Here is a 14,983-nt window from a genome sequence, read left to right on the forward strand (position 1 = left end):
GGGGTTGTGTGTGTGTAGGGGGGGGGTTGTTTTGTTGTTTTTTTTGTTTGTTTGTTTTGTTTTTTGTCTGTTTCTTTGTTTTTGTTGTTTTTATTTTTCGTTCGCATCTTGCTTTGTTTGTACCCAATGGATTCACTTTGCCAAATGGATCATCATGGCCTTGCCGTATTGGTCCATTTGATCGACCTTTGTTGTTATTATTTATTTTATTTTATTTTCAGTTGTTACAGACGGGACAGACATGACTGAGGGATAGGAAAGGGAGAAAGAAAGATGAAGGAAAAGAAAAACAAAAGGGAAGAGGGACAGTGAGAGAAGGCACTTAAAAAGAGAAAGAAGAGAAAAAAAAGAAAAATAAAATCTCCTGGATCACCTGTTGAGAGAAAAAGAAGAGAAAACAAGCAAAAAAACAACAACAACAGAGCAACATACTAAAAACAAAACCATCACATTAATCTAGCTAAGTGTAAACAGCAGTAAATACGAAATGTTGAATGTTGTTGTGTAGCAAGCAGGACCGACAGCGCACATTGTGCATGGAAATAGCAGCCAATAAAGGTGTAGTTTATGTCTATGAACAGTGGACACCCGTGTGCACCTATTACAAGGTTTCCCCATGTAATAGCCCTGTCCCACAAGGCATGAAGCAGGCATGGAGGAGATCCAGGCCCCAGACATCCAGAGGCCCCAGAGTGCAAGAGCCCAAGGAGGACCACCGGAGGGGCAGCTAAACATTTTCTAACCCCATATCGTCTACCACTGATAGTGGTCTACAGTCCAGAGTAATCCATTTTGTGAGAGAATTTGTAAGATGGTCCGATGTTGACTTACTAATTTTGGTCCTGAAGTCAGTCATTTCATCAAGTTTGGTCTGCCAATATGGAACGCCAGGACTGCCATAATGAATTAATTAAATACACCATTAAATAATTAATTAAATGTGGCAATAATTAATTAAAATTGGAATTAATTAATTAAATAAATAGTTATGACACATGTAATTAATTAATTATTGACACATTTAATTAATTATTTATGTATTTCACATTTTAATTAATTATTGACACATTTAATTAATTAATTATTGACACATTTAATTAATTATTTATGTATTTCACATTTTAATTAATTATTGCCACATTTAATTAATTAATTATTGCCACATTTAATTAATTATTTAATGGTGCATTTAATGAATTCATTATGGCAGTCCTGGCGTTCCATATGCCAACACCTTTTGTTGGAACTCGAATTGCTAGTGCTAACAGCTCCAACAGTTTCTATGCTTGCTGCAACATGTTTTGCATTTAGATGGTACCGTAAGGTGCTACAGTGCTCAAAACTATGCACTTTCGAATGCAAAGTGTGATTAAATGTGTTAATATTTTTTTACGCATTTTCAAATAAATTAAGTGCAATTAACGCATTATATGTCCACCCCTACACACCAAAAAAATTCCAATTGGTGGTTTGACTCCTCACCAGAGTGGGTAAGAGAACAGGGCACTGTTGAAATGTTACTATGCAAGTAACCCCAGAGGAAGGGGTTGCTAGAGATCGACAAGGTAATACCACACAACTGCTACGGCAAGGGGCAGCCAGGTCATGAGGGAGATATCATCACCCCCTAAGTATGGTGGAAGAAGGAATGTTGAGTGCAAGAGCAGCCTCTGTTGCCGGTTACCAAGACTACGTGAGGTACCCTCTGAAGGTTTAAGATGTGAATGCAGCACTACGTACAATCCCTACTGTGACCATCATTGAAACCAACCCTCTGATCTACACCACAGCAGCAGCAATCAGATGCTTGACTACAAGATGAGTATGAACAGTATTAACAGTACTAACCCTAACCCATCCACAGGGGTGAGAGGAGAATTATACAATGTTACAGCCCCTGGCTTTAAAGAAGAAGTGAGGCAGACCAATTAGCAACTGATTGGTCACACCTGCACCTTTAAAAGGCTGAGGAACAGTGTGCAGTTGCCCCGTATTGCTTTTGTCTTTGAGTTTTCTTTGTGGAAGCCTGACTCAATTGTGAGATTTACTTATATAATGTTAGTTTTACTGAAGCCTGAAAGGTTAATTTTGATTTCTACTGTTTGAAACCTGAAGTGAAAGCCGTTTGGGTTTTGCTCCTCCCCTGTGTTTTGTTTTATTTGTTTTTCTGTTAGTCAGTTTAGTTAGAAAGTCTTTCTAACTATTATTATTATTCTATTATTTTCTTTTAAGTAGTTAGACACACACGCTTTACTAGAAAAGTGGTTTGGTATTGGTTGTTTGTTGGTTTGGTAATATAACAGCCTTTTAATCTTACCATCATGACACTATCTTTTATGTTACCTTCTCTGACCTCTAGGACTCCTAACATAAGTGGGGGCTCATCCAGGAGACACAAACAGGGTCCCTGTGTCTGGAGCTGAAAATGTTTTTGGCTTAGGGTAGTCTTTTCATTAGTGTTCAAGTGCTATGTTGGCTATATTTTGTTTGGCATGCTTTTTAGCAGCTCCGTCTTTTGAACATCTTAATAATTGCCACGAGTGGGATTTGCTGCACATTGTGGACCACTTTAAGTTGCAGGTCCCAACACCAGTCCTTAAAAGTGATTTAAAAGCTCTAGTAGTAGTCAAGTTGATGGAAGCTGCTTTGATTCAAGCACCTGATCTGCCTGAGGATTCTATTGTGCCAAGCCAAGCTGCCTTGTTTCAAGAGGACCATAAAGATGGTCACAGTGTGGATGGTGAGGTGGATGAGTGGGGGAAGACAGCTTGTACACTCCCTAGCTATGATCCACTGTCTTCTAGGACTTCAAAAGGCCAAGATGGAGCTTGGCTAAAAGTGTTGTTATGTCTCCATTTGGAGGCTAAAGAAAATGGCCAGGCCAGGCGAGCTCAGCTGGAGCTTGAAATTAGGTGGCTGGAGATAGAGGCAGACAAAGCAGTAAAGCTGCGCAAGCTTGAGATGGAGTCCCAGCCTCTGCTGACTCTGTGGGTTCTACCCCCATGTCTGCTACAGCATTTGATGTCAGCAACCTAGTGCCAGCTTTTAGAGAAGCTGAAGTTGACTCATATTTTGCAGCATTTGAATGAATTGCTGGTGCTTTGCAGTGGCCTAGTGATATTTGGCTCCTTTTGTTCAGTGCAAACTTTCTGGTAAAGCTCAAATGGTGGTGGCCATTCTTCCTTTAAAAGACAGTCTAAATTATCAGTGTTAAAGCAGATGTCTTGCAGGCTTATGAGTTGGTCCCTGAAGCTTATAGACAGAAGTTTCGACAACAGAGGAAACCTTGTGATCAAACTTATTTGGGATTTGCCAGAGAGAAGGGAATCATCTTTGATAAGTGGTGTCTTGCATCAAAAGCCAATGATTATGACTCCCTATGTGAATTAATGCTTCTGGAAGACTTTGAAAACTGCATCCCTGAGCATGTTGTTTTGTATTTGAATAAACAGAAGGTGGCCAAGCTTGAAAAACACAGTCAAATTTCTAACAGAGTCCCGCAATGAGGTCCTTGGTTGTGGTGATAAGATTCCTGACCCTTGTTTTGAACCTTTCATTTTTGATGGATTGGTGTCACTGACATCTGATCCCCCTGATCGGAAACCAGTAAGTATTTTGGGACACTGGAGGATCCCATATTGTCATTCTCTCTAGCGTCATACCTTTTTCAGCAGAGAGTACCTGTGGTTTCAACTCTGTTCTGCATGGGATAGAGCTGGGCTACGTTCCCAGGCCAGTTCACAAAGTCTATATAAAATCAGACATAGTTACAGGATTTTTCCCTGTTGCCATTTTCCCTGCCTTACCAATAGATGGTGTGGCCATGTTAATGGGGAATGACATTGCTGGAAGTTTAGTACTTTCATGTCTGGAGGTTTTAGACAATCTCCTAAATCAGAAGACCACAGACTTCTTCAGACTTCCTTCCAGATTTCCTAATTTTCAGAGGAGGGTAAACTTTAAACTGAGGAATACAATGTTTTGTTGCTTCTAGATAAGGTAGAGCCAGAGGAGCCTCAGGGGCCTTGAAGAACACATCGCTCCCCTTGACCAGAAAACACTTGTTCTCAGCCCTACAAGCTGACGAAACATTACAAAGCTGTTTCAATCGTGTGGTAAGTGCTGATTAACCCAATAAAGACCAACAAGCCTATATTGTAAAACAAGATGTTTTAATGCATCAGTGGTCTCCATCAGTTGCAGAAAGTGCAGTTAAACAGATTGTTATGCCAACCATATATAGACATAAAGTCTTGTCCCTGGCTCATGCCAGTGGTCTGGAAGTGTGTCACAAAAACGTACTGGGTTTGATTAAAGCATTTTTTTTAGCCTGGTATGAAGCATGATGTTTCAAAGTTTTGTCAATTTGGTTTACCATACTGCTGGTAAACCAAATCAGGGGATACACTTAGCTCCATTATGTCCTATTCCTGTAGTGGATCAGCCATTTGAACATGACCATGTCATAGTAGACTGTGTTGGACCACTCCATGCCCTCCTGGGTTTTAATTGCACCTTAGAACACACATGCATCAACACTACAATGAGCGGGTGGAGTGAGGTTTGGAGTCTTCTCCCACCCCCGTTCTCTGCGGCCTGCTGGAGCGGGAGGGCTAGGAGGAGTTGGCTGTCCGACTGCGGTCTGGGGTGTGGGGCCTCCCTGCTGCTACGGAGTCGGGGTGGTCTGCCTCTCCCCACCGCAGGGAAAAGGGTAACACCACCTGGGTCTGGGTGCAGTTCCCCCCTCCAGGGGCAAGGGTACCTAGACCCGGTTTGTAGAGTACGCTTGGGGAGTGTGATCGTGTGTACAGCGTCTCTTTATGTCTGTCTCCACGTTGGTTGAGTGTGGAGTAAGTGCATATGAGAGCATGGGGGGGGGGGAATGGATGTTTGTGTCTGTGTGTGCCTGTATGTCTGTGTCTATATGTCAGGCTGGGTATCAGACGCCACCTCTCTGGGGACACCTCAGACCCTCCAAGGTTTGGAGGCCTATCTCCACCCACCACCACTTCCCCCGCCGGTGGCGGACTCCCTCAGGTGTCGGTGCGTTGGTGGTTCTTTGTGTCTGGGGGTGGGCGTCCAGGTACACACCGGCTCACTCCTTGGCGGCCGCTTATCGGGGCCTGGAGCCTGGGGCTCGCTTGGGCCCCTTCGGAGGTGGGGTGCCCCCGGCCTCTCGGCCTGGGGCTTGGTCACTCAGGCACAGCTGGGGGCCGGCGGAGCTCATGGGCGCGTCACTGCAACTCCCCCTGGCTTCTGCTCCGCGGCTGCTGAGTGAACCCTCATCTGGGACTCTCCTCAGCTCTTACTGGAAAAGTGGCGCGGCTGCCCCTCTGTTGGTCTTCCATGGTCTCTTGTGTTCTGGGGGCCTCTGGATGTCTGGAGTTTTGATCTCCTCCATACCCGCTTCACACCCCGGAGGACGGGGCTGTGGCCCCCCCACACTCCCTAGCAGATCGTTACATGGAGAAACCTTTGGAATACAAGCACGCTGATCCACACAGGTATGCACACGGGTGTTCACTGCTCGTAGACCCAAATTACACCTTTCTTGGCTGCTACTTCGAAGCACATCTGTCCTGCGTGCTGCACAACAACATTGAATATTTAGTATTTACTGCTGTTTACACTTAGCTAGATTAATGCGATGGTGTTGTGTTTAGTATGTTGCTTTGGTTTTTTTTGCTTGTTTTCTATTCTTCTCTCAACAGGTGATCCAGGAGATTTTTATTTTTTTTCTCCCCCCCTTTCTCACTGTCCCTCTCCCCTTCTGTTTTTCCTTTCCTTCCTCTTTCTTTCTCCCTTTCCTATCCCTCACTCATGTCTGTCCCGTCTGTAACATCTGAAAATAAAATATAATAAATAATAAAAACAAAGATCGACCAAATGGACCAATACGGCAATGCCACGATGATCCATTTGGCAAAGTAAATCCATTGGGTATTCTTGTTGGTCTTCAGACAACAATTCTGATGGCTAAAGAACCAAATGGGACAGGCAAAAAAAAAAAAAAAAAAAAAAAGACTGTGTTGGACCACTACTGAGAGCAAAGTCTGGAAATCAATATCTGCTTACCATCATGTGTGCTGCTCTACGTTTCCCTGAGGCACTCTGCAGTCTATTTAGACTTACAGGCCAGTGGACACTCTTTCAAATGCAGCAGTTAACTCAGATGACAAATCTGTGAAGGTAAAAAGATATCTAGGAAAGAGGGTATTGGATTTTTTTAGCCAGATTGTTTAAGAGTGTTGATGGAGAAGTATAGAGAATGTCAGAAAGGGCTGGACTGTGTCTGGAGTAAGCATATTATAGAATGCCAAGAGAGTGGGATCCTTGTTTGCAAAGGTGATGGACAGGCTGACAGATTAAGTCAGGCAGAAGTCTCCATAGACCAGGGGTCGGCAACCTGCGGCTCCTTATAGTGCGGCTCCGTGTAGTTTGGGAAAATAAATTTGAAGTATTTAGCTGAAGTGTATTTTATTTATGTTAGTTCTTTTTTAACTTGTAGTTCTAAATTGGAAGATTATTGTGATATTGAAATATAAAAATACAATTATATTCTTTTATTTTTTCATCGCTCAAAATAATTGTCACACTCGCAGAAGCCGGTGTACCCGCCAAAACGCCATGCATTTATCGAGACTTTCAACCCCAGGTAGGCCAATTATGGACCTTCGGATCCATGTTATGTCAGCAGCTGTTCTCTACCATGAACCATGTTAAAAACAAACACTGCTCACGCCTCACAGAATCAGAATCAGAATCAGAATCAGAAACTTTATTGTCATTGTCATGAGAACAACGAAATTAAGAATGGTCCCCGATCATTGCATCATCCCTAGCAATATCAAAATATAAATAAAACAATAAAATTCAATAAATAAAATAGATAGAATACTTAAAATACTAATAGGATATAACAGTAAAACATTCACATACATTCCCACACACATGCTTCAGACCGTGCATAGATTAACACAAGAGTGGCATGATGGACATTTTTTTGTAGTATTCAGATGTGTTATTGCAGTTGGATAACAGCTGTGTTTGAGTCTATTAGTCCTTGCTCTGATTGCCCTGTACCGTCTGCCTGAGGGCAACAGTTCGAACAGGGAGTGGCCAGGATGTGAGGTGTCTTTTATGATGTTTTGGGCCTTTTTAAAACAGTGGGCGTTGTGTAGAACTTCCAGTGTGGGGAGAGGGCAGCCAGTGATCTTTTGGGCGGTGTTAATGATCCCTTGGAGTGCTTTCCTCTGAGCCCCTGTGCAGCTAGTGTACCAGATGCATATGCAGTAAGTTAGAACACTCTCAATGGTGGCTCTGTAGAAGGACACCAGCAGTCTCTGTGTGATGTTATTCCTCCTGAGAATTCTCAGGAAGTACAGTCTCTGTTGGGCCTTTTTCAGCAGCTCGGAGGTGTTCACACTCCAGGAAAGGTTCTCCTCTATATTGACTCCCAGGAAGCGGAAGCTTGCCACCCTTTCTACACAGTCCCCATTTAAGAATAGTGGTTGGATCTCTGCCTTTTTCCTTCTGAAGTCTATTATGAGTTCTTTGGTTTTTGAAGTGTTGAGGAGGAGGTTATTGGCCTTACACCATGACGTCAGCTGCTCCACCTTGTCTCTGTACGTAGACTCGTCTCCCTTGGAAATGAGCCCCACCACTGTGGTGTCATCTGCAAATTTCACAAAGATGTTGCTGTGGTGGCGAGGAGTGCAGTCGTGTGTGTAGAGAGAGTAGAGCAGTGGACTGAGCACACAGCCCTGGGGTGAGCCAGTGCTGAGACTCAGGGCTGAGGATGTGTGATGGCCAACTCTGACTCTCTGTCTACGGCCCGAGAGGAAGCTATTGATCCACATGCAGGTGCTGTATGGAAGCCCCAGGTCTTGTAGCTTGGCCACCAGTTTGTGTGGAAGGATGGTGTTAAAAGCTGAGCAGTAATCCACGAAGAGCATCCGCACATAGCTACCATGCTCTTCCAGGTGAGTTAATGCAGCATGGAGTGCTGTGGCTACAGCGTCTTCCGTGGATCGGTTTGCTCTGTAGGCAAACTGGTGTGGATCCAGGCTGCGGGGCAGGGCTGCTGTGATGTGTCTGCGGACCAGCTTCTCAAAGCGGACCAGCTTCTCACAGATGAAAGCTTACTGTCCTGCGTAAAGATGAAAGTGACTACAGCCCCGATTTGCAGAGGCTGTGCGCAGAGGTTCAGGAGCAGAAGTTCCATTGTAAAGATACCACGGCAGACCTGACGATGTTTGCGTGAAGATGCTTTTCAGCATCTCTTTATTGACCACTTTTCACACACGGTTGCTGTATGCATACAGCCGGCTGTAGCTTTTCAGCTCACAGCCCGACACACACCAACACAACAGCATAGATAGCACAGACGTTAAGGTGGCGAGGCGTGATTGCGGGTGCTGCTCAGGTGTGTCCCCTCCCCTGCAGCGGCATTGCAGACCGCACCCGACCACACACATTAACCTGGTAAAATACATATTTAGGCAGAATTTTGCAAATATCTATTTTTCATCTTTTAGCAGCATAGTGCTTTTTTTCCCAATTATTTTTTAAAAGTCAGGTCAAGGCTCCAAAAGCCCAAAGGCGATATAAGGGTGGCGGCTCACAACAGTTTTTGTTTGCTACATGGATCATTTTAGTTCAGCGTCTTTCCTTTTGTTATATTTCTTTAAGAGTTCAAAATGTGTTAATTACATAAATAAAATGTAATTTTCTCTGTAGCACTTCTTTGATTTCATAAGCAACACACCTTAGTTGTTCACACAAAGCATAAAGGTAAAAAACAATATATACAGTGTTATCTTCATTTTAGATGTCAAAGTGTATTTGCAGCTCCCAGTGTTTTCTTTTGCGTGGAAACCGGGTCCAAATGGCTCTTTGGATGTGAAAGGTTGCTGACCCCTGCCATAGACTATGATGTTGGTAGATGACTGTTTGATCTGTAGTGAAAAAATAGGAAGTGGATGGAAGAGAACCTGGAGAGTTGGAAGTACACTAAAAAGAAATATAAAATTCAGTAGAACCAACCAACCAACCAACCAACCAACCAACCAACCAACTAACTAACTAACTAACTAACTAACTAACTAACTAACTAACTAACTAACTAACTAACTAACTAACTAACTAAACGTGTGAATGAGAAGAAGACAGATGTAACAGTCTTTGGGCCTTTGAATGTTAATTTATCTGTAGTCCAGTCTCTATGTCAAGTATTCCAGTCTAGCTTCAGTATGTGTTGTTTTATCCTATTTCTGTTGTATCCTATGAATATATTGTCTGCGTGTCCCTCTGTTTTTTGTCATGTTTTATCTATCTAGGGTAGTTAGATAGATAGATAGATAGATAGATAGATAGATAGATAGATAGATAGATAGATAGATAGATAGATAGATAGATAGATAGATAGATAGATAGATAGATAGATAGATAGATAGATAGATAGATAGATAGATAGATAGATAGATAGAGATTTCTTCTGAGCATGAGATGTGCCGTGGGGGAGATATCAGATTTTATTAGGGGCCTGTATAATTCATTTGATGACTGCCCATTTTCAGTTTAGGTAAGCTCTACTGCATGATTAAAAATAGAAAGCCACCAGCATGCCACAGCAGCCAGTGTGTTTGTGGAGCAGACCCAAATACAGACACCGGGGAGAAGCACAGCAAGTGTGGCCTTATGTGTCAGTAAGCATAAACAGATGTCAGAGACCTCTGGAATATATATAAAGTTGACCATGTGCCTGTGCAGTTGGCTGATTTAATCAGTAATGTGTAGCTTGTGTTTTAATCACATTCTCATGCTTTGGTTTTATGTGTGAAGGACATAGTGCATTGTGAATTTGCCAATTTAGAATGTATTGCTCATACTGTAAGTGTTTGAAGAAACCCTTGGGAAATATGCAATATGTAACTTTTTTTTGTGTTGCAGTTGTAGCGCCTCTACTCAGGACCAGTACACTCTCACTTCAAATAGAGACCCTAGACATCTTACTAGGTTCAGGAGGAGGTTTTGTTTTGGGGACTCACAAAAGGAGTTGGCTTGGAAGTGAATAACTGGGACCTTTATTGCCTCAGTACCATTTATACACATATACAACACAATAACCCAAATTGCACACTAATAGTGCATTTTAAAGGTGAATACATGTAAAACAAAACAAAATAAAGACATTTAAATGGAAGATTTATACTGAACAGTATCAGAGCTCTTTGGAATGAATGAAACAGATTAAAGTGTTCCTGTTGTGAAGTTTGAATTGTCCAGTCTGAATTGTCCTTTAAAGTCGTTGAAAACCCAAACAGGTGTACTGTAGGGGAATTGTCAGTGTGCAAACCCTATTATCCGGGTAGGAAAAGTAGTGCATAGGGCTTATCTGTAATCCAGGGTTGCTTGAATCAGTTTCTCAGGCAAATCCCACAATCCGATCGCATGGCTGGCCACACCATTTCACGATCATCCAGGATCTCATTTGGGCTGTTCTCGCCGTCAGTGGTTCTCCAGAATTCTTCTAGTAGTTCAAAAAAACCAATCTACACAAACAGTGCAGAACAATCAATTTCTTTTCCCATTTTGTGTTCTTAACATGAGCTCATTAACTTCTTTTCCAAATGTATTAATCACAAATGGCATTCCCTTTAGCTTTACCAAGTTACAAGAGTTACAGTAACTTGTTTGTACCAGTATCAACAATTTTATCAAAATTACATCACAACAAAGAACATCAGCAGCTTAAACTGTAATGTAAACAGTCATAGCAATGAAAGTGACATTCATCCTTAAGGCTTACAAGCAAATGTAACTTAATTCAGTGCAAATACTATTAAACTTGAAATATGAATATGCTCATTCTAATATAAACAGAGCTATTGCTTCTACTTGAATACCTCCCCGATCGGAATATGGCTTCAGCGGGGTGGGGTGGCTAACAGCTATTAGCAGCTAGCATCGCATCTAGCATCGGCATCGTTTAGCTCAAAGCATTCAACACTTATAACACACTGTAAAGAACAACAGGAGAAGTGAAACAACACACCAGATTCTCATAGCTCCCGATTGGTTTTTGTTCAAAGGTTTCTGAGCTGAATCGGCTAGTGAAATACATTATCTAACTTAACAGGTAGCTAACGAAAGCACGTGACTCACCGGGATTTTCAGACACAAATAACTTGACAGACGTTATTCCCTTTGTGGTCAGAGTTCGGGGCCTAATAAAAGAGTACCTTATTAGCATTTATACGTAAAACAATCTGGTCTCATTAACCGGGTTGCAGTATTGCATACCAAGATACTTTTTCCATGCGCTCCGACACGTACTTGACCGCCATCAGAGGGAAGATCTCACAGGAAGAGAGAGGTAATACTTCCTGCGCACTAGACGCAAGGTCGTCAGAACACAAGACTGCATCACAGCGCCCCCTTGTGACAATAACAGGCTATAGCCTTAGATTACAAAAAGGGATTTTGCAGCCCTGTATTTCACATGGGTTACACCCTCCCCCTTTGACCCAGCATGAGCCCCTTCATGCGTCACGCTGTGGTCTACAGATGAACTCTCATAGTCACCTATCGTATAAAGTGCTTGGTTAAAGCTCTCTATGAGGCTCTGCGCAAAGGAAATTAAGGGATTTCCCAACTCAGGATAATGGAAGCGCCCTGGTGGTCGACGTGTCCTTTCTGACTTACGAACATGGTCATTTTTTTCTGCACTGTCAACAGTTTCCTTATGCTCCAGAGCTACCTCAGGGGTTTGTGGGTTCAGATCAATGGTTTCCATAGCTATAGGAGCCTCTACATCAATGGACGGTACATCAATGCTGTCTTCAGCCACAGCTGATTTTTGATTAGTCATAGTTGGTAAAGTTACATCGTCTTCAGTAGGGTGTTGCTCAGCCACAACATCTGGCTCCTCTCCTTCAGCTACTTCAGGAGGTACCCCTACAGGCTCTGCAGGCAGCAAAGGGGAGCTGCCTCTGCAAGGCTCATTCTGAGGCTGAGGGTTTACACAGTCTGCTGGCGTAGCTGGTATACAACTACCCTCCGGTACTGTTTTTCCGGTTTGCTGTCGTCTCTTCGGGATTTCAAACACCTGAACCAACTTTCCAGGAATGACAGAAGACTGCCTAGGATAGACAGGTGAGTCGTCTTCAGATTCTGATTGCTCCTCCAGTAACAGAGGCTGACTGCGCCTCGTTCTTGGCCTGCAACTCTTTGGCTTGACCTGGTCAACTTCCTCAGCTTCAGATAAGTCACCACAAGGGAGTAAGAGATCCCTGTGAAGAGTTCGAATAGGACCATCTCCATTCATAGGCTGTACAACATACACAGGTAGGTCTACCATCTTTTCCACCACTCTGTACATGGTTGACTCCCACTTATCTGCAAGTTTGTGTTTATTCCGAAGTCGCAGGTTCCGCACTAGCACTTGATCACCTTTCTCCAAAGTTGACTCCCTGACAGTTTTGTCAAAACGGCGTTTATTCCGTTCAGCAACCTTCTGAGAGTTTTTGGCAGCGATCTGATAGCTCTCTTGAAGGCGAGCCTTCAGAGCTCTCACATACTGAGAGTGAGATGTAGGAGAGCCATCTTTAACTGGCAGGCAGAATGCAATATCCACGGGAAGCCTCGGCTGGCGACCAAACATTAACTCGTATGGGCTAAACCCAGTGGTCTCGTTCTTGGTGCAATTATAGGCGTGAGTTAGTGGTTTCACATAATCGCGCCAATGAGTTTTCTCTTTGTCTCGTAGAGTTCCTAACATGCCAAGAAGAGTTCGGTTGAACCGTTCAACTGGGTTTCCCCGTGGATGATAAGGACTGGTGCGCACCTTCGTGATACCAGCTAGGGCACAGAGCTCTTTAATGAGTTGGGACTCAAAATCCCTGCCCTGATCACTAAGCAGGCGCTCAGGAAAACCATAATGCACCAGAAACTGCTCCCAAAGACACTTCGCAACTGTTGTAGCCTTTTGGTCTTTTGTTGGCATAGCAACAGCGTATTTGGTGAAATGATCAGTTATGACCAGAATGTCTTTGGTGTTGTGACTGTCAGGCTCCAAGGATAAATAGTCCATGCATACGAGTTCCATGGGACGGGTTGTTTGGATACTCACAAGAGGTGCTGCTCTTTCAGGAAGGGTCTTCCTTCTAACACAACGTCCGCAAGACTTAATCTTTCTCTCTACATCAGTTGCCATTTTAGGCCAATAAAATCTTGACCTAACCAAGTCGAGGGTTCTTTCCAAACCCATATGCCCCATGTCGTCATGAAGGCAAGTGAGAATGGTGGACCTTAAAGACTCAGGGACGACAAGCTGAAAGGTGACATTTTCACCTGATTTGCGGGTTCTGTAGAGGAGACCATTTTTCAGTTCCAAACGTTTCCACTCTTTGAGCATTAGTTTAAGCTCTAAGGATGCAGAGTTAGGATTGGAATTTGCTTCACCTCCATTTTCTAACATGTTGACCACATACCCAATAATTGGGTCAGACCTCTGATGCTGTTGGAGTTCTACCTCACTATAGGTAGGTATGACAGAACAACCTAATGTTCCATCATCTGCGTAGACGTCTGGCACCGCATCGGTATGTAGAGCAAGGGACTCTACCAAAGTGATAGAAGGTAGGCTATTGTCAGATTCACCTAAGAGATGACGGTGGCACAAGACACTGAATGTGTCAGCTGTCACATCTTGTCTGTTGGGAGATGAAGAGAGATGATGGGAAGCGAATTGTTTCATTCGCTCTTTTTCTTCAAGAGAAGCATAGTCATCATCCACAGTATCATGTGGCCGCCTAGAGAGGCCATCTGCATCTTGATTGCTCTTACCAGCACGATACTTAATATTAAAGTCGAAGGTGGAGAGAGCGGCCAACCAGCGATAGCTGGCAGCATCAAGCTTGGCTGACTTCAAAACATAGGTCAATGGGTTGTTGTCCGTTAAAACCGTGAATGTGTTCCCGTAGAGATAATCTTGGAACTTCTCTACAATGGACCACTTTAATGCAAGAAATTCCAGTTTATGAGCTGGATACCGCTTTTCACTGGGTGAAAGTCCTCTACTTGCGTAGGCAATAACCCTCACTTCACCATCCTGTTCTTGATACAAGGCTGCCCCTAACCCAGAGGTGCTCGCATCAGTATGGAGGACGTATGGTAATTTTGGGTTAGCATATCCAAGCACTGGAGCTGATGTCAGTTTCTCTATGATTACCTCAAAAGCTTCCTGACAAGCAGGTGTCCAACGGCTGGAAAGAGGCTCTTTAGGGTTCAAGTATCCGCTAGGACCGGGTGTCACCTTTCTGCCCTTCCTGTATGGTGGGTAGCCTTTGGTAAGATCATTCAGGGGTTTGACAATTTTTGAATAGTCCTTCACAAACCGTCGATAGTACCCTGCAAAGCCTAGGAAAGACTTGAGGTCACTGAGCGTCTGGGGTCTTGGCCAGGTTTTGAGAGCTCTGACCTTCTCAGGATCGGTCTCTACACCTTTGGTAGACACGATGTGTCCTAGGTATCGCACAGAACTTTGGAAGAAGGAGCACTTTTTGGGAGAAAGTTTCAACCCATATTCTCTCAGTTGCTGAAGGACACGTAGAAGCCTGGTTTCATGTTCCTCCAAAGTGCTGGAGAACACGATGATGTCATCTATGAACACCAGAACTTCTTTCAGATTGAGGCTGCCCATACACCGTTCCATTAAGCGCTGGAAGGTGCTGGGAGCGTTGGTGATCCCCTGGGGCATACGGTTAAACTCGTAAAATCCCAAGGGGCACACAAAAGCTGTCTTGGGCTTATCACATTCCTCCATCTCAATCTGGTAATAACCAGACTTGAGATCCATTACTGAAAACCATTTGGATCCAGCAAGGGCTGAGAAAGCCTCTTCAAGGTTTGGAAGTGCGTACGCATCTCGTATTGTTAACGCATTGAGCTTACGATAATCAATACAAAGACGGACCTCTCC

The sequence above is a fragment of the Diplotaxodon limnothrissa genome, linkage group LG4 (genome assembly GCF_057381915.1).
Source record: "Diplotaxodon limnothrissa isolate DT_005_m linkage group LG4, D_limnothrissa_male_GT1.1, whole genome shotgun sequence".
Taxonomy (NCBI): domain Eukaryota; kingdom Metazoa; phylum Chordata; class Actinopteri; order Cichliformes; family Cichlidae; genus Diplotaxodon; species Diplotaxodon limnothrissa.